Genomic DNA, 20,264 nt, shown 5'->3' with positions numbered 1-20,264 from the left:
AAGTATGTGTTTAGTTACTTTGTCAAGAATCTATCCAAGATTTCTCTTAGGGTCTAATCAGCTCCGTACCTTGGTTTAGAATGAAGGAGGTCTGGTATCTCTGTCTCCGGACTCGATTTCCCAACATTCCGCAAGGGGAGCTTGGAAACACTGGAGCTGGTTTCTCAGCAAGAGAAAGGCAGCCTCTCTGTCAATGCGTCAGCTGGAGGGTTGGCTTCCTTCGGCACTTGTTGCAGCGAGATGCATCCGGCAGGTAGATAGTCGAACTGCTCCAAACCACTGTGTGTTTACTAAGGCAAGTGTGGGCATATTTTTACCTTGAAGGTGCCTGGATTGATGTAAAGTTGGACATAATAACGTCACCAAAGAACGGTAGTTCTTTGAGAACGCCATGATTTGTAGGACAAATCAATATTCAAGAAAGGGGATATCCCTGACTGCTGAAGCCGAGTTTTCCAAAAAATCATTTTTGGCTTTTTGAAACTAGTGGAAGTAGCCATGCCTGTATTAGGACTGCATGGGCTATGTCTAAATATGGGTATGATTTCTATGCCTATATAAGGGTAATGTGAATAATACTTATATAAGGGCATGAATCAGGAAAATTACACTAAGGTCCTAAAACGCTATACAACACCCACTCCACTTTATTATGTTCTACATTACTAAATACTAAGCAAAAAACAGTTCTAAAGCATGTGCAGAGAAATAGAGAGACGGGCGTTTTCAATAAAAGTATTTATTGAACAGTCTTCTTTCTCATGCAGAAGAAATGAACTGCTACAATCGTAATACTGGCTGTAAAGTATAATGCAATAATATTACATATAACAGCAAGAAGAGTATTATAAAATAATACTGTAAAAGCAGGGTATGGTTTCTAAGCCATAAAATACATACATAAATAACAAAGAATAAAAGTACTCAACTGGTGGTGCTTCTAAAATATGCCTACCAAAAATGTACCTAACCTGAGTCTAGTACGAGGGAAGAAGTAAGTATGTGTTTAGTTACTTTGTCAAGAATCTATCCAAGATTTCTCTTAGTGTCTAATCAGCTGCGTACCTTGGTTTAGAATGAAGGAGGTCTGGTATCTCTGTCTCCGGACTCGATTTCCCAACATCCCGCAAGGGGAGCTTGGAAACACTGGAGCTGGTTTCTCAGCGAGAGAAAGGCAGCCTCTCTGTCAATGCGTCAGCTGGAGGGTCGGCTTCCTTCGGCACTTGTTGCAGCGAGATGCATTGGGCAGGTAGATAGTCGAACTGCTCCAAACCACTGTGTGTCTACTAAGGCAATTGTGGGCATATTTTTACCTTGAAGGTGCCTGGATTGACGTAAGGTTGGACATAATAACGTCCCCAAAGAACGGTAGTTCTTTGAGAACGCCATGATTTCTAGGACAAATCAATATTCAAGAAAGGGGATATCCCTGACTGCTGAAGCCGAGTTTTCCAAGAAATCGTTTTGGCTTTTTGGAACTAGTGGAAGTAGCCATGCCTGTATTAGGACTGCATGGGCTATGTCTAAATATGGGTATGATTTCTATGCCTATATAAGGGTAATGTGAATAATACTTATGTAAGGGCATGAATGAGGAAAATTACACTAAGGTCCTAAAACGCTATACAACACCCACTCCACTTTATTATGTTCTACATTACTAAATACTAAGCAAAAAACAGATCTAAAGCATGTGTTTACAATCCCACCCAAAATACATAAAATGCATTCGAAATGGTTGTGCATGAAAAATGGGAATTTGTGCTGTACACATGTAAAAAGCATTATTTCATTAAAAGCAATATCCTTTGGCAGCGCTGATGGAAGTTTTAGACAGATGTCTAGCACGCATTCTTTTCCACATAGCAGGCATCGTAGAACAGGTAAGATGCAATCTTGCCAGATTGATCTGAATGAAAGAAACCATGTGGTATTCAGATCCCTTAAACAAGCCAAGTCCAGAATTTGGATTATGCGCTCACGAAACTTCATTGCCAGGAGAGTGTTCTTGAAGGTAATCTGGGAGTCGCTGGTGGATTGGCTTGCCATATCAAAGCAGAAGTAGCAAAAATAAAATCCCTGCAGCGAGTCCCAAAACGAGAGGCTGTCTGCCAAACACTGACTGCACAAAGTTTGGAAATATGCTCAGGACTGCTTCAAAGTATGCTAACAGTTCTGAAAAAATTATCTTAAATACATGTACAATACCACTGGTATCCGACATGTTTAAGATACGACCTAACATTTCTGTGAAATGTATGGGGCAGTTTGTTGATAATAAGGCATGTATCTCTGCGGACGACCTTGCAACTTGCAGATCATACGTCTCTTTGGACGAGGTCAGTGGCACCGTTTTTTCTAAAAGAATGGCTTTCATTCTGCCTACAGTATCAATTCGAACAGAAGAGATGTTCAGTGAAGGCCATATCGGCGACTCCCCGTCTGCATGCTTTTAGGAAACAATACTTGCATACAAGTGACCCTGGCTGACACACTTACGAGATAGACAATTCCTGGCATCATTCGACAACAGCTGTGATCATTCAGCATTAAGTAGCTCCCATTGGAAAGCTGCCTAAAAATTGGATATATCACTGCTGCCGGAAAACCTTGAAGGTGGCAGGATAAGTTGGTCGGAGAACCATCATAGGCTCCATGTAAATTAATACCCTGGCATAAAAGTGTACCGCTTAGTGCGCTGTTACATTGTGTGCCACTAAGAAATACTTCTTTTCCCCCACTCCAACATTTGTGTGTGTATGGTAAATCCCAGGTTGACATAAGGTATTCTTTACCCAACCTTTCATACAGGCCTGCTACTATGTGTTTCAAGCAATACTGAACCTGGAAAATCGTCACTGGCAACGTAATGGTGCCCTGTATTATCCATTCTATGGCTGGTTTCTCCGAAACAGTTAATGGTAATCTTTCCAGTTTTTCTATGCTCAACACCGTAAAGTCTGCTCCCCTTTGTGCCAAAGAGATTTGTTTATCTGTAAGGTTAAATCCAGTAAACAATGATGTGGTGTTGATTAGACGCCAAGGCACGCAGCCAGAAAGAAGATTTTGTAACGTCCAGCCAGCAGCATTATATAACTCAATTAAGACTGTCCATGTTGTAATATGAGCAAGTCCTGTTCCATTATGTCTATGGCAGAGGATACAATGCTGTCCAAAGAATATATTCTGGATGACAGAGTTGTTAACCCATTATCAACTACAGAGAGAGCTTTCTCTAAATTATTACAGTCAATTTCTCGTATTCGTTCTGCAGTTTCCATTTGCCTGACTTTCCTTGATTCATTATAAGCAGCATAAATACCGTCATATATGAAACGTTTATGACGTGGTTTATGAGGCCCTAATAAGAAGTCCCTCAAATCAACGCCATCTTTAAGTAAAGTTTAGTGTTGTTAAACCTCTGTAAGTGTAGAGTGTTGTAGCCATTTGAGGCATAGTTTTCCTAGACTGTAAGTTGTTACTATCCCTGGATGTTGTCTCTGGACATATCTTGGGTCTGGCCTAGTTACTGTAAACCTTTGTGTCTTGTTCAGGAATCTAACTTGACAGTGTTTGCTGGCTAGATTAACCATTTTTTCCAATCAGTTCTGTTTTTTAGTAAAATAGTTTTTACGTCGACCCCTCCCTCTGAAGTGTTTTTACTATCAGCTGTAGGTACAGGTATGGACAGTTTGTTTAAATCTTTTATCTTGGCTAGTCCAAGACAGGATGTTTGTTGAACAGTGCCATTCAAAAACATTATTTGCTCAGGAATAATGCAGGCTTGGAATAAGGCTTCTATTCTGTGCACTTGCCAGTCTTTTAAACCCCAGACAGTTTTCGTTTCTATGTTGTCTCTCCAAAAGTCGAAACCTAATGAGGACAACTGGGCATCAAAGGCTACAGAATAAATGTGCTTTGTATTTGTCAACATACTTTTCATTCCTGTCTTATTAGCATTTTTAAAGTAAAATGTTTCTGGATTTGTGGTATTAAAACCTGGGAAGTAAGGAAATTTGTTATATAATGTTTTTGAGCTACCTTTTGGTGGCATTGGACAATGTTCCCATTGATTGAAAGTATAAACATGTCTAGGGCTTGCAGATTTGTGCAAGTAATGATGACCAAAATGATTATAACAATACATTTGTGCATAATCTGATGAACCTTCTAAGTATTCATGTTTTGTAAATTTTGCAGACATTTCTAAATCTGAAATCATGTTATTAACAGTCTAAAAGTCCCAATCACCAGAAAATGTGCTGGGTGAAACAAAGTCACTCAGGGAAACCTTGAATTGATGTGGGATCTTCAGCAGCTCAGCCAGACCATAAATGTCATAATCAGTTCTGTCCACTGCTATACCACCTGGTTTAGGAACGGCTGTGATGTTCACTGATGACACGTCTCTTTGTTCACAATGAGATAATATGTGTGGTTTCAGGAGCAAGTTGATATTCTTACTTGCTGTGTCCATTTTACTATATTTTCCATCTATCAACTTTCCCAAACTTAAAACAAGAATGAACCAAAGTATGAGAAAAAGTACACCGAACACAATCCAAAGTTCAACCCTTGTTGAAACCAGATAAGTATTTTCTAGTTGCTGAAAAAATGCTGTTATTTTGTCTTTTAAAGTTGTGTTTGCTGTCATTGTTTCGGGCTCACTGGGATCCTCAGAAAATGTATCAAAATTGATGAAATAGCCAGATGCAGTGCTGTAAATTGTTGGTAAAGCATACGGATTACTTGAAATCGCTGGAGCAACTGGATCTCTTGCCATATTAATATAGTCCGAGGCTACATCATTGTAAACATGAGTATCTTGATGAACTGTTATTTGGGTTTCAAGAGGCTATCGAAGGGGTGTTCCTACCGGATTTCCTTTGGCACGAGGACCTTCATAGACTCCTGTTGCTGCTTGTCTACCCTTCTGCACGCAAGCCACTTTTCACGACACCCGCTTCGCGGGTGCCGCTCATCCGCTCCCTAAGGCTGCCACTCGCTGGTGTGAGCGGCTCTGCAGTCGGCAGAGAGTCACGCGCTCCCAGCTGAGGACCGGCCTGGTGAGAGCACACTGGGCGAGTTAGTGTGTTGAGCCTACCAGGGGGACTGCGAGGACCAGCAGCCTCAGCTCTACAGAGCTGGTCCTCTTCCCCCGGCGGCCACGCCCCCAGCCTCCAGCACATTTCAGACGCGGATAACGCCAGCTGAGTGGGTGTTCCTACTGGATTTCCTTTGCCACGAGGACCTTCATAGACTCCTGTTCCTGCTTGTCTACCCTTCTGCACGCAAGCCACTTTTCGCGACACCCGCTTCGCGGGTGCTGCTCATCCGCTCCCTAAGGCTACCACTCGCTGGTGTGAGCGGCTCTGCAGTCGGCAGAGAGTCACGCGCTCCCAGCTGAGGACCGGCCTGGTGAGAGCACATTGGGAGAGTTAGTGCGTTGAGCCTACCAGGGGGACTGCGAGGACCAGCAGCCTCAGCTCTACACAGCTGGTCCTCTTCCCCCGGCGGCCACGCCCCCAGCCTCCAGCACATTTCAGATGCGGATAACGCCAGCTGAGTGGGTGTTCCTACCGGATTTCCTTTGCCACGAGGACCTTCATAGACTCCTGTTGCTGCTTGTCTACCCTTCTGCACGCAAGCCACTTTACGCGACACCCACTTCGCGGGTGCCGCTCATCCGCTCCCTAAGGCTGCCACTCGCTGGTGTGAGCGGCTCTGCAGTCGACAGAGAGTCAGGCGCTCCCAGCTGAGGACCGGCCTGGTGAGAGCACACTGGGCGAGTTAGTGCGTTGAGCCTACCAGGGGGACTGCGAGGACCAGCAGCCTCAGCTCTACACAGCTGGTCCTCTTCCCCCGGTGGCCACGCCCCCAGCCTCCAGCACATTTCAGACGCGGATAACGCCAGCTGAGTGGGTGTTCCTACCGGATTTCCTTTGCCACGAGGACCTTCATAGACTCCTGTTGCTGCTTGTCTACCCTTCTGCACGCAAGCCACTTTTTGCGACACCCGCTTCGCGGGTGCCGCTCATCCGCTCCCTAAGGCTGCCACTCGCTGGTGTGAGCGGCTCTGCAGTCGGCAGAGAGTCACGCGCTCCCAGCTGAGGACCGGCCTGGTGAGAGCACATTGGGAGAGTTAGTGCGTTGAGCCTACCAGGGGGACTGCGAGGACCAGCAGCCTCAGCTCTACACAGCTGGTCCTCTTCCCCCGGCGGCCACGCCCCCAGCCTCCAGCACATTTCAGATGCGGATAACGCCAGCTGAGTGGGTGTTCCTACCGGATTTCCTTTGCCACGAGGACCTTCATAGACTCCTGTTGCTGCTTGTCTACCCTTCTGCACGCAAGCCACTTTACGCGACACCCACTTCGCGGGTGCCGCTCATCCGCTCCCTAAGGCTGCCACTCGCTGGTGTGAGCGGCTCTGCAGTCGACAGAGAGTCAGGCGCTCCCAGCTGAGGACCGGCCTGGTGAGAGCACACTGGGCGAGTTAGTGCGTTGAGCCTACCAGGGGGACTGCGAGGACCAGCAGCCTCAGCTCTACACAGCTGGTCCTCTTCCCCCGGTGGCCACGCCCCCAGCCTCCAGCACATTTCAGACGCGGATAACGCCAGCTGAGTGGGTGTTCCTACCGGATTTCCTTTGCCACGAGGACCTTCATAGACTCCTGTTGCTGCTTGTCTACCCTTCTGCACGCAAGCCACTTTTTGCGACACCCGCTTCGCGGGTGCCGCTCATCCGCTCCCTAAGGCTGCCACTCGCTGGTGTGAGCGGCTCTGCAGTCGGCAGAGAGTCACGCGCTCCCAGCTGAGGACCGGCCTGGTCAGAGCACACCGGGCGAGTTAGTGCGTTGAGCCTACCAGGGGGACTGCGAGGACCAGCAGCCTCAGCTCTACACAGCTGGTCCTCTTCCCCCGGCGGCCACGCCCCCAGCCTCCAGCACATTTCAGACGCGGATAACGCCAGCTGAGTGGGTGTTCCTACCGGATTTCCTTTGCCACGAGGACCTTCATAGACTCCTGTTGCTGCTTGTCTACCCTTCTGGACGCAAGCCACTTTTCGCGACACCCACTTTGCGGGTGCCGCTCATCCGCTCCCTAAGGCTGCCACTCGCTGGTGTGAGCGGCTCTGCAGTCGGCAAAGAGTCACGCGCTCCCAGCTGAGGACCGGCCTGGTGAGAGCACACTGGGCGAGTTAGTGCGTTGAGCCTACCAGGGGGACTGCGAGGACCAGCAGCCTCAGCTCTACACAGCTGGTCCTCTTCCCCCGGCGGCCACGCCCCCAGCCTCCAGCACATTTCAGACACGGATAACGCCAGCTGAGTGGGTGTTCCTACCGGATTTCCTTTGCCACGAGGACCTTCATAGACTCCTGTTGCTGCTTGTCTACCCTTCTGCACGCAAGCCACTTTTCGCGACACCCGCTTCGCGGGTGCTGCTCATCCGCTCCCTAAGGCTGCCACTCGCTGGTGTGAGCGGCTCTGCAGTCGGCAGAGAGGCACGCGCTCCCAGCTGAGGACCGGCCTGGTGAGAGCACACTGGGCGAGTTAGTGCGTTGAGCCTACCAGGGGGACTGCGAGGACCAGCAGCCTCAGCTCTACACAGCTGGTCCTCTTCCCCCGGCGGCCACGCCCCCAGCCTCCAGCACATTTCAGACGCGGATAACGCCAGCTGAGTGGGTGTTCCTACTGGATTTCCTTTGCCACGAGGACCTTCATAGACTCCTGTTGCTGCTTGTCTACCCTTCTGCACGCAAGCCACTTTTCGCGACACCCGCTTCGCGGGTGCCGCTCATCCACTCCCTAAGGCTGCCACTCGCGGGTGTGAGCGGCTCTGCAGTCGGCAGAGAGTCACGCGCTCCCAGCTGAGGACCGGCCTGGTGAGAGCACACTGGGCGAGTTAGTGCGTTGAGCCTACCAGGGGGACTGCGAGGACCAGCAGCCTCAGCTCTACACAGCTGGTCCTCTTCCCCCGGTGGCCACGCCCCCAGCCTCCAGCACATTTCAGACACGGATAACGCCAGCTGAGTGGGTGTTCCTACCGGATTTCCTTTTCCACGAGGACCTTCATAGACTCCTGTTGCTGCTTGTCTACCCTTCTGCACGCAAGCCACTTTTCGCGACACCCGCTTCGCGGGTGCTGCTCATCCGCTCCCTAAGGCTGCCACTCGCTGGTGTGAGCGGCTCTGCAGTCGGCAGAGAGGCACGCGCTCCCAGCTGAGGACCGGCCTGGTGAGAGCACACTGGGCGAGTTAGTGCATCGAGCCTACCAGGGGGACTGCGAGGACCAGCAGCCTCAGCTCTACACAGCTGGTCCTCTTCCCCCGGCGGCCACGCCCCCAGCCTCCAGCACATTTCAGACACGGATAACGCCAGCTGAGTGGGTGTTCCTACTGGATTTCCTTTGCCACGAGGACCTTCATAGACTCCTGTTGCTGCTTGTCTACCCTTCTGCACGCAAGCCACTTTTCGCGACACCCGCTTCGCGGGTGCCGCTCATCCACTCCCTAAGGCTGCCACTCGCTGGTGTGAGCGGCTCTGCAGTCGGCAGAGAGTCACGCGCTCCCAGCTGAGGACCGGCCTGGTGAGAGCACACTGGGCGAGTTAGAGCGTTGAGCCTACCAGGGGGACTGCGAGGACCAGCAGCCTCAGCTCTACACAGCTGGTCCTCTTCCCCCGGTGGCCAAGCCCCCAGCCTCCTCGTATATCACTGCAGTGTCAACTACCGCACAGCGAGACGCGCGCGGGGCGCAGCTCGGTGCGAAGACCGGGCAAAGAGCGGGCCGTTTGAGGCCGTTAGAGGCAGGTAGAGACTGGACTGGGCCTGACCATTTGATCCTACCGCTCTCCCCCACAGCCATCATCTCGTTGATTACCTTGCATACCCACTATGGCAACCTGTGAGTTTAGAGACAGAGCGGCCAAATCCAAATTGAAAAATGGCACTTTAGACGATTTTATCACTAGGACCCACACCGCAATTGACAATGAAATATCTAAAATGCAGCATAGGGTGTCTATTGAACTAGAAGCCGCCAGAAGACTGTCTGAAGAGCTAACTGCTGCCAAAAAATCCTCCTTAGGGCCTATTGCGTGGGCTAAAACACCTGATCACCCACACGGCACTGCTCCCACCTTGATTGTCACACACGTTGACATTCATCAGCCGCAAACGGCTAGTATACCTTCATTGCAGGGGGGATCCCCACCAAAACCCACCTACTCCCCACAACTCCATCTGGGTGAAACTGCTGAGCAGAAGAAGGAGCTGAGGTAGGCCTATCTTCTACAGCGATAATCAACAAAGCAATGCCACCAAAAGGAGGTAATTCCCCCACGCCACAAAACGGACCATATAACAAAAGGAAGCGCAAAAACACCTTGGCATATTCAAGGAAAAAGGCCAAAATAGCAAAGGCCCAGCTTCTAACTAAGGCACCATCTCAGGCTCCCTCAGTTCCCTCCCCAGTGACTACTACTCACTCCTCTGAAACGAGCCCAGAAAATATCCCCCCACACTCGGTAGTTATTCAAGAAAATAATGATCTCACAATAGAAAGTGACACCACCGGAGCTCCGCTCTGTACCATCAGAGGAAAGGACGTTGAGTTCCTAACAATTGTCTGGGAAACACTTAAAAAACTGCTCTCCCCCCTTGAAGTGAGATTCTCACATATAGAAACACAGCTCCTGGAAATCGAAAAAAGCATCTTAAATTTGGCAACCATTACCATGCAGAATAATAAATCCACTTGCCCGCACGGAACTTCGCCCCTCACAGCACCACCCATTCCTACAATCCCAGCTGCTGCTAACTCGCTGGCCCCCGTGATGGCTAAGTCTCTGGGATCTACCAATGCTACCCCACTTCCCTCCCCTACTGTACCTTCACCTGCCACCTCTACTGCCATTCTAAAGGCCAAACCAATTCCAAAACCTCGGCGTAAGGTAAATACTCATGTCCCATCTAACAGGGCAACGATGACCACCAACCAACCGGCGGCTGAAAATCTACCACCAACCCCATCAGCCACGCCAGGTCAAATGGTATCATCCTCGATAGGTCAGCTAAATTCGAGGCCAAATGGCCATAACTCTAACCATCTCTCATCTCAGAGAGCCAGTACTAACTATATACGCTCCAGGGGCTATGTAGATTTTCCCCCAGAGGTTCGCTCCTATGTTGTAGTGCTGACAGGGGTTACAGAATTGATGTATAACCAGCAGGAAAACTTTGCCTCATTAAAGAACAAGGTGATCCACTGGCTCAACGTCAATAAGCTAATACCCAACCACCTAAGGAGTAAAATCCTCATGGTGCGTAGGGTACCATGGGTAGGCACCACGCAAAAGTCCAGCAGTGGCGATTGTGTGATTGTCTCCTTCGAGGATCCAAATACTGCGCATGCCATCTACTCCTGGAATAACTATAGCACAAATTCAACAATAGCAGCCAGACCCCTCACCTACTTTTACCCACCCCGTCCCCATCCAAACCAGGGGAGGAACTGGAGAAGGATTCCGGAGAGGAACGGTACATGGGGTGGGCAAAGTCATCACTGGGCGGACACACTTGGCGGCTGGAATGGGGTACCGATTTCCAATAGATACGGGTGTCTTGAGGAAGTGGATTGACGTCCACATCTGCCAATCACCGCACCCTCAACACCCGTCCCAACAAGCTGCCAGTTCCATCCTACGGGTCAATCATTAACTCTCACTACACTAAATGTACACACGGGTTGTCTAACTCCTCCTCCACCACCAAACCAGTCGGAGGCTTACAAATTTACAGTAGGGCCAGGTAGGCGTGACATCACACTACCAAAGTTAGCAAAAACTGAATCTCATACGATTGACAAAGATAGCCCTCCTATATTGTATAGCCCAAAATTGAAGAGCGTCCTGTCGGACACTCCTCTACCTAAACAACAAGGCATACTCTCCCTACATGAATGTTCTCAGCCACCAGCTACTAATAACACACCAGAGGCTCCGGGAGTAATTTCCATTCTCTCCTGGAATGTCGCTGGGTTAGCCAACAAAGTAGACACGCCTGATTGGGGGGAACTCATTGAAGGGTATGATATTTGCCTTTTTCAAGAGACATGGGCAAGAGAAAAATATCCTCGGCCGGGTTTTGCTACCTTTGACATCCAAGCAAAATGGGGAGGAAAGGGCCGCCCATCAGGAGGACTTTCGACCTGGGTTGGGTCCCACTTGGGTTGCAGGGCCACACATCTGGAAACCAACTCCTTGGACTTCCAGTGTGTTTCTCTGGAATGGCCAGGCGGAGGAAAAGTAACACTGATCAATATATACTCCAGACCGGTGGGGGTTGCAGCCACCTCGGGACCAGTTGAGGACCTAGCGCTGTTTCTCGACTCACTTAACCTCTGCTCCCCACTAATTGTAGGTGGAGACTTTAATCATCAGTATGAACCTCTTCCCGACCACCTGGCGGGTATATCTAGTGAAGAGGACGAATTGTGGAACATCCCCACCCTGACAGACCCATTGGTCAGGGCTTGGACTCCACTTGCCACCCAAATAATGTCCCTCATGCTTAGTCACTCGCTGAGGGCTTGCAACGGCCGGATTAAAGGTGACATCCCGCCTAAACATACCTTTAACAGATTGGGCTATGAGTCACGAATCGACTATATCATGGTCTCAACCAGGGACTGGGGGAAAGTGAAAGATTTTGGTGTAATTCCCAGACTCGATAGTGACCACAATTTGCTTTCATTAAAATTTGAGCTACAGGGGCCACAAATAGTCAAGGTTGATGAAAATTCCGCACTTCAGGTGGACCTTGCACTATCCAGCAATAGGCGCAGAATTAAATGGGCTAAACTGCTGGAAAACCAAAGTAACATCGGGAGACTTTATGCATTAGTCGTCCCCGCCTTGGAAAAAGTTGAGCGCTGCATGCTGTGCTGATCCGTCTGTATAAATTACACATACGTACTGTTCCAGAGGGAGAATTTCAGTCGGCCGAGGACATTCTTGTTCATACTGTAAAAATTCTTGAGTTTTCAAGTAGGGGTCAACAACGTATTTAACGTCTGTTGCAGCAAGGGAGTTAACCCATTGTATCCATCTTGGATGTAAAGCCTTTGCATTTGGAATGCTTGCTTTTGTCACTGCCCCTAAGGCAGGTATAGGGGTAATGACTTTTATGCGTTTTCCCTGTGCAAGAGCTCTCTCTTTTGCTACAGCAGTTTGAACCGCTGTCAAAAAAAATTCTGTTGAAGTGAATTTCATTTCAGCTTGTGTGTACAAGTGTGATTTATAAGCAATTGGTACTTTTTCCCCTTCATTTAAAGGTTAAGTACATGAATCCGCATCTTTCTGGGATGATTCGGATTACAAGGTTGCGTACGTTTACACATGTCTGTAAATGTGTTGTTGCTAACATGTCTGTTTGCACTGAGCGTAAAATTTCTGAGTATTTTGGAGCCCAATTAGTTGGTTTGAAATCAGGTTTGATTAATTCGTAAAGAGGTTTAATCCTTTCTGCGTAATTTAGAATGCATGTTCTTCTGAAATTTAGGAAACCTAGAATTGACTGTAAGTTTTTCAGCATTTTTGGAAGTTGGAGCAGCGGACATTTCTCTAAAATGTTTGCTTCCAGGCTTTTGCCTTCACTTGAAAGTTCGTATCCTAAGAATAGGATGTTGAGGTGAACAATTCTTGCTTTTTTAAAGTTGAATTTGTACCCTTCAGATGCAAACTCAAGTATTATGGTGTTCACCCTGTTCAAGTGCCTGTCCAAGTCATCGTCTGTAAGATAGATGTCATCGACATACGATAATGCCTCATCATCATACATTTGTAGTAACTCTGTTACTCTGGCTGAAAATAACCCTGGACTATTCTTGAATCCCTGGGGGAGACGACAGAAGTGACGCTGTGTCCCTATAATTGAGAAAGCGGTCAAGTACCTGCTTGACAGAAGAAACCGTTTGACATATCTAATGTAGTTTTATACTTTTTGCGCACAATGTTATTCATCAGTGCTGCACTGTGTGCATTTTGTACTGCAAAAGGTCAGTAAAAAGAGTTTGAATGTCTGTATTCCAAAACTAGACAATATGTATTGTCTGGTTTGAAGACAGGAAACAAAGGATTGTTCATGGACCAGGTGAATGTTTCAATCTCCCCGTGGTATTAAAGTTGATCTAAGATCTCCCTGACCTGCTTTTTCGCTTCTTGCTTAACTAGATACTGCCTCTGAGCAGTTGGTTGATTTTTTAACTGGATTTTATGGTGAGGAGAATCCTCATCCCATCCTACATGATTTTTATATAATGCTGGAGCCTGGGCTCCAGCCCATTTTCTGGCATAAGTATATTTTTTATGAATCGTAATATGATTGTAAAAGGCTGGCATAATGATCTCTTCGCCGTGTGGGTACTCCCTGACACATTTTGGTGGCCAGTATTTTTCAGCTAGAAGAATGTCATAACCCTTAGAGAGCTTCTCCCAAAAGAGTGCTCTTATTTTCCTAGTTAAGTCCCCCTCCATCCGGAGTGTTACTTCATATAACTTATGGGGTACACTAACCCTGGTATCAGCAGTTTCAACTTGAATATACTCATTCTAGTCCACTGTCTCCAGATGATCCTTCAGGATCTTGTGAGTTATGGTGACTTCTGCTGTGCTGTCCAGCATTGTCTGGGCCCACTCCCCGTTCTTGAGTTGTGTCCTCAAGATCCTCGGCATGTCTGATTTTTAGACCTGCTACCTTGTTTTTGGTGAATTGGGTTTTCTTATTTTTTGGAACGTGTTAATAGTCTTTGGACTTCACGCGTTCTTCCTTGTGTTCCGACCGTAATCTTCTTTCCGATTTCTGTGAGGAAGTCTGAAAGGTACGAGAGGAACGTGTATCAGTATCTTGATATCTATCAGGATTTCACAAATTATCCCTATTCCTGAGGTTATACCTCTTTTCAGAGGGCTCCCTTTGAGGAGACCTACCTCTGGATTGAGAACGCTTCTCTTTAGGAAGTGTTTGTCTAGTATTTTCCCACTTCTTTTTAGGAGTAGTGAGAGTGTTTTTAATAAAAACCTTTTTAGGATTTTCTGTTAGTTGGGGCTTTACTGGTTTTCCACCCAAACTATCTCTGCCTAGTTCTTCATTGGATTTTTCAATTATTCTTTCTAGTTCATATGGTTGCTCAGTTACATCAAGTTCTTTTAATTTTAGACAGATTGCCACGGATGCTGCTTGACCTTTAATATTAGCTAATATTATAGCTGAGACCTGTTTGAAATCTTTAAGTAATTTCATACCTACCTTCGAAGCAGGCTCTGGCCCGTATTCATTTTGAATCTGTTTCAGGACGTCTGGTATTACCGCCATAGACGGAACACCATAAGTTTTTGTGTAGATTGCAGCAAAGACTGTACCCCAAGTGTCGCAGTCCTCCAGATGTGATGTGATCCCCATTGGTAAACAGATTGTGAAAATTCTGTGTTTCTCATGAGGTGTACTGTCCGGAAATACTTCCTCGATTTTAGTGATTTTTTGAGCTAACCAGAATGGAATTTGTTCCCGCTTTGCGGGCAATGTACTAATAACTAATTGAATGGTCTGGGGTGTAATTTTATTTGTGTTCCCCTGATGAGGGGTTTGCTGTGGAATCCTGATAGCAGGTTGGACTGTTGGAGTCCGCATGACATATTGAACCAATTGTCTATGTATTTTGATTAATTGTTTTAGTTGAACTAATAGTTCTTCACTTGACATTTCTTAAATGTCAGGATGTGGTGTATAGCTGGCTAGTACCTGCCATGTTGCTCCTGGTCCACCTAGTGGACCGAGCCGGGTAATGTGATTTTGATGTTGTAGGGTGCCTTTAAACCGGAGCTGAGTAAGTTAGTGGAATTTCAATGTCCTCGAAAGGAACGTATTCCGTTGGAGGTTCCGCTACTTTGTAGAAGTGGATCACATGTGTCACTGGATTTGCTTCAGAGAAGACAATCCATGAATAGAATACCTCTGTCAGCCGATATTCATGTGCCTCCATGACAAAAATTGCCCTACCACCTCTTGATGATAGGCCATTTGTTATTAGCTTGATAGTGATGGTTTTCCTTAAGTTTTCCGGGATCATTATAGCATCCAGGTCATTTTGTTGGAAACCTGTAACGTCTAAACACGGTCGGTTGTTGACTGAAAGTTTTGCATAGCAAGTTTCAAGGAAACAAAGATAAAGTGCACAATATTTTGGAACACTGTATCCTTCAACGTTGAATCAAAACAAAAACTAATGCATACGATTTTCGACCTACTAAGTTATGGCGGATATTTTATCCTTTTACCCACTCCAGATGTCTATTGGAGTATTTTACGGCAAAAAAGGGGTCTCTGTGAAAAGCACGACTGAGTTACTCTAGTATCTAGCGTTAAATTAGTGCCTTGCCCAACGTTGGGTGCCATGTAGTGTAGTTCCTATATTCCCAATAGGCTCTACACATTGGAATAATATATCCTATAGATGTGCCGTAGGACTTAAGTTGACTAGGTCTCTATTGAATATATTAGACTTAATTGTGAGTGCCAGCTAGCTCAGAGGTCACTAGAAAGTTTCTCGAATACACAAGAAGGGATTAGTTTCTGACAACCGCATAAACATGACAACTTTGTTTCCCCAAGATAAAACTGATCTTCAGAGTCGTGGAAACAATAGATAGATACTTCACTCAGTCAACAGTGCATGCTTCGTTTCACCAGAAGTGCAGAGAATTAGAGAGATGGGCGTTTTCAATAAAAGTATTGATTGAACAGTCTTCTTTCTCATGCAGAAGAAATGAACTGGTACAATCGTAATACTGGCTGTAAAGTATAATGCGTACAGCAAGAAGAGTATTATAAAATAATACTGTAAAAGGATGGTATGGTTTCTAAGCCATAAAATACATACATATATAACAAAGACTAAAAGTACTTAACTGGTGCTTCTAAAATATGCCTACCCCAAATGTACCTAACCTAAGTCTAGTACGAGGGAAGAAGTAAGTATGTGTTTAGTTTCTTTGCCAAGAATCTATCCAAGATTTCTCTTAGGGGTCTAATCTGCTCCGTACCTTGGTTTAGAATGATGGAGCTCTGGTATCTCTGTCTCCGGACTTGATTTCCCAACACCCCGCAAGAGGAGTTGGTAACACTGGAGCTGGATTCTCAGCGATAGAAAGGCAGCCTCTCTGTCAGTGCGTCAGCTGGAGGGTCGGCTTACTTCAGCACTTGCTGTAGCGAAATGCATCCGGCAGGTAGATAGTGGAACTGCTCCAAACCACTGTGTGTTTGCTAGGGCAAGTGTGGGCATATTTATACCTTGAAGGTGCCTGGATTGACATAAAGTTGGACATAATAACGTCACCAAAGAACGGTAGTTCTTTGAAAACACCATGTTTTCTAGGACAAATCAATATTCAAGAAAGGGGATGTCCCTGACTGCTGAAGCAGAGTTTTCCAAGAAATCATTGTGGCATTTTGGAACTAGTGAAAGTAGCCATGCCTGTATTAGGACTGAAAGGCTATGTCTAAATATGTGTATGATTTCAATGCCAATATAAGGGTAATGTGAGTAATACCTATAAGGGCATGAATTTGGAAAATTACACTAGGGTCCTAAAAAGCTATACAACATTGCCTATTGTGTTCCGGGTGCCGTAGACACTAAAACAGGGACACACGCATTAGTCACTTCCTTGTCTGCACATGGACTGCACCTCGCCCAGAGTCATTGTTGCAAGCCCGGCTCTGGTCCGGCCTACGCTAGGCCAGACCACTCCGCTTATGCTCCGAGGGGGGCCAACATAGCTACCTGTCACAGGTGTACTCACTGGTGGTATGCAGTTCACTGGTCTAGTTGTCAACATGTCACGGCCACTCCCTGAGGGCAGTTTTGCACTCACACCACACCAATCCGGCAGAGGCGTAACAGGCCATATGCCCCGCAAATATAAGGGGCTGACAACGTCATATTCCCCTCTGCCGGTGGTGCCTGGATGACGGACGCTCCACGGTGCTCAAACATAAAGGGCCCATGAGTTGTTGCGCACAGGGTTAGTGGCACCCGAAGCCTTGGGGCCATCAAGGGCTTACCACCACGTGGCACTGACTGGCATTGCACAGGGTTAGCGGCACCCGAAGCTATGTGGCCATCACGGACCTACCACCACATAGTGCTGACTGGTGTTGCACAGGGTTAGTGGCACCCAAAATAGCTGAGCAGGCGTGTAGCCTGCGATAATGATGTGTGCACTGATGTGCTCTCTGCCATTGATGACTCAGGACTCAGCTTCAGGTGTGGGACTTGCTGGGCCATGGGGCGGGGCGGGCCTACATGATGTGCACCATGCCATGGTGGCGTGACCGGGGCCTGGAGCTTGAAAGGCATGTAGTGTGCCTACTGATGGATACACTGGTGGCAGAAGGTGAACAGTGGGGCCTGTGTGCGCAGAGGCGGCGGTGTCTCTCTCTCTCTCTCTCTCCCTTCCTTCTCTCTCACTCACTCTCTCTCCATTACACCTCCCTCTCTCTCTCCCTTCCTTTCCTTCTCTCTCTCTCACTCTCTCCCCCTTCCCTCTCTCTCTCTCCCTTCCTTTTGTTTCCTTCCCTCTCTTTCTCTCTCTGGCTCACTTTCCTTCTCTGTTTCTCTGTGTCTCACTCCTTTGATGTGCGCATGACACACGTCCTGATTGTGTGCTTTATTTTCCAGGCTGTGACATCGAGATTGTCTCTGACAGACCCGACAGGAGTCTTCCACATTGGTGTTTTGTGTTGTGTTTAAATAAAGATTTGGTTGTTACTTCAGTGCTGTGTGACTGTTTCTCGTTCTTCTGGCCACACATGTGTGTATTTATTTTGGCAATGTGCGTCATCATGCATTTGTTGTGGCTCTTTGTTGTTGCGCACAGAGTTTTTGGCACCCGAAGACTTGGGGCCTTCTAGGGCTTACCACCACGTGGCACTGACAGGCATTGCACAGGGTTAGTGGCACCCGAAGCTTTGTGGCCATCACGGGCCTACCACCACGTAGCTCTGACTGGTGTTGCACAGGGTTAGTGGCACGAAAAGCCTTGCGGCCATCACAGGCCTACCACCACATGGTGACGACTGGCGTTGCACAGGGTTACTGTCACCCAAAATAGCTGAACAGGTGTGCAGCCTGCGATAATGATGTATGCACTGATGTGCTCTCCGCCATTGATGACTCAGGACTCAGCGTCAGGTGTGGGACTTGCTGGGCCACGGGCGGGGCGGGCCCGCATGATGTGGTCCACGCCATGGTGGTGTGACCGGGGCCTGGAGCTTGCACAGGCATGTGGTGTGGTTACTGATGGACACACTGGTGGCAGCAGGTGAACAGTGGGGCCTGTGTGCGCAGAGGCGGTGGTGTCTCTCTCTATCTCCCTTCCTTCTCTCTCACTCACTCTCTCTCCATTACCCCTCCCTCTCTCTCTCACTTCCTTTCCTTCTCTCTCACTCACTCTCTCTCCCTTCTCTCTTTCTCTCTCTCCCTTCCTTTCCTTCTCTCTCTCACTCTCTCCCTTCCTCTCTCTCTCTCTCTCTCTCTCTCTCTCTCTCTCTCTCTCTCTCTCTCTTTCTCCCTTCCTTTTGTTTCCTTCCCTCTCTTTCTCTCTCTGGCTCGCTTTCCTTCTCTGTTTCTCTGTGTCTCGCTCCTTTGATGTGCGCATGACACACGTCCTGATTTTGTGCTTTATTTTCCAGGCTGTGACATCGAGATTGTCTCTGACTGACCTGACAGGAGTCTTCCACATTGGTGTTTTGTGTTGTGTTTCAATAAAGATTTTGTTGTTACTTCAGTGCTGTGTGACTGTTTCTCGTTCTTCTGGCCACACATGTGTGTATTTATTTTGGCAATGTGCGTCATCATGCGTTTGTTATGGCTCTTTTGTCGTGCACTGTATGTGTATGCCTGGGGGGTTTCAAGGGGGAGCTGGGGGTGGTGGCGGGGGATGTTGTGGCCCTCATGGGAATCAGAGCTGCATGATCATTGTCTTCATGGCATCTGTGGGTCTTCAGGCGTGGTTCTTGGGTAGGCTCCCTTACATGTTGTGGGTAATCCTCCTGCTTAGCACCAGCAAAAGACAGGTGTTAAATCCTTGGTGCTATTGTGGCTTATTGCATGTTTTTGTGGTGCTTCGCAGATCTGGAAGTTTGTTGTGAAAGTGGTGTTTTGTTTTTGTCATGTGTTTTTGCACGGGAACACCTACTCTGCATCTCATTAGGGTTAGTTGGTGGTGTCCACCGTGGAGATACATTTTGGGGCAGTTATCGCTGGAATACAGGCAATGTCTGCAGTTTGCACTAGCTTGTGAATGAGGTGTTAAATCTATCTCCACTTTTGATGCGTTAAGGTGGTGATAAATCAGAGTTAAGTGCTTGTGAATATACCCCATAGTCTTTCTGCCACATTGTCCATGCAGTTGTTGCTTTCTGTGAGAGGAAAGTTACCCTTGCAGAATGAGCCTCGAGGTGCAATTGACCAATCTACCCATACTCCACATGCGTCCACTGTCCGTAATTACCATGTTATGTTTAACTTGTTTGATCCTTTCCGGTTTGTAAAACTTGTGGAATTTTCTGAGACTAGTGGTCGTTTTTTTGACTGGTACCCATTGCCCTTTCTTCCGTGTTTTTGTTTTACACACCATGTACTGTAATATCATTGCTTGTACTTATGTTGGTGTTGTGTGTTCACTTCTTTTACACAAACCTGCTTCTCCTCCACCGTTTTGTCACCAAATAGCCATTTAGGTACTAATTTAGACCCTTGGTTCCTTCCTCTGAGCATTTCAAATGGAAACAACCCAATTACACTGTTAGGACCATAGCATGTCTTTTTTTGCGTTGTAATTGTTTATTGAATAACAGGGTGGTAACATAACTGTGCAGAGAAAGCGGAACATTGTACAATCATTAGGAAAAGGCCAAAGTAAGGCAGTAAATGTACAGCTGGTCTGTGGCGGGGGAAGAATGAGGTGAGGGTGAAAGGGGAAGGAGATCAAATTATGGAGGAAAGGCGAAATAGAAAGAGAAAGAGGGAGGGGGAGGTGTGGAAGCGTCGAGGGAGGGAGGGCAAGGGGGGAGGGGGTAGAGGGTATACATAATACAACCAACCTGTCTTTCACAGTGACAATATATCAGTATAAAGGAAAAAAAGGTCTCTGGCATTTACCATGGCAATAGTGTGTTGTAGATCAATTATAAAATAGAGGACGATT

The sequence above is a fragment of the Lissotriton vulgaris genome, chromosome 11, assembly GCF_964263255.1.
Source record: "Lissotriton vulgaris chromosome 11, aLisVul1.2, whole genome shotgun sequence".
NCBI lineage: Eukaryota > Metazoa > Chordata > Amphibia > Caudata > Salamandridae > Lissotriton > Lissotriton vulgaris.
Note: the sequence above shows the minus strand (reverse complement) of the source record.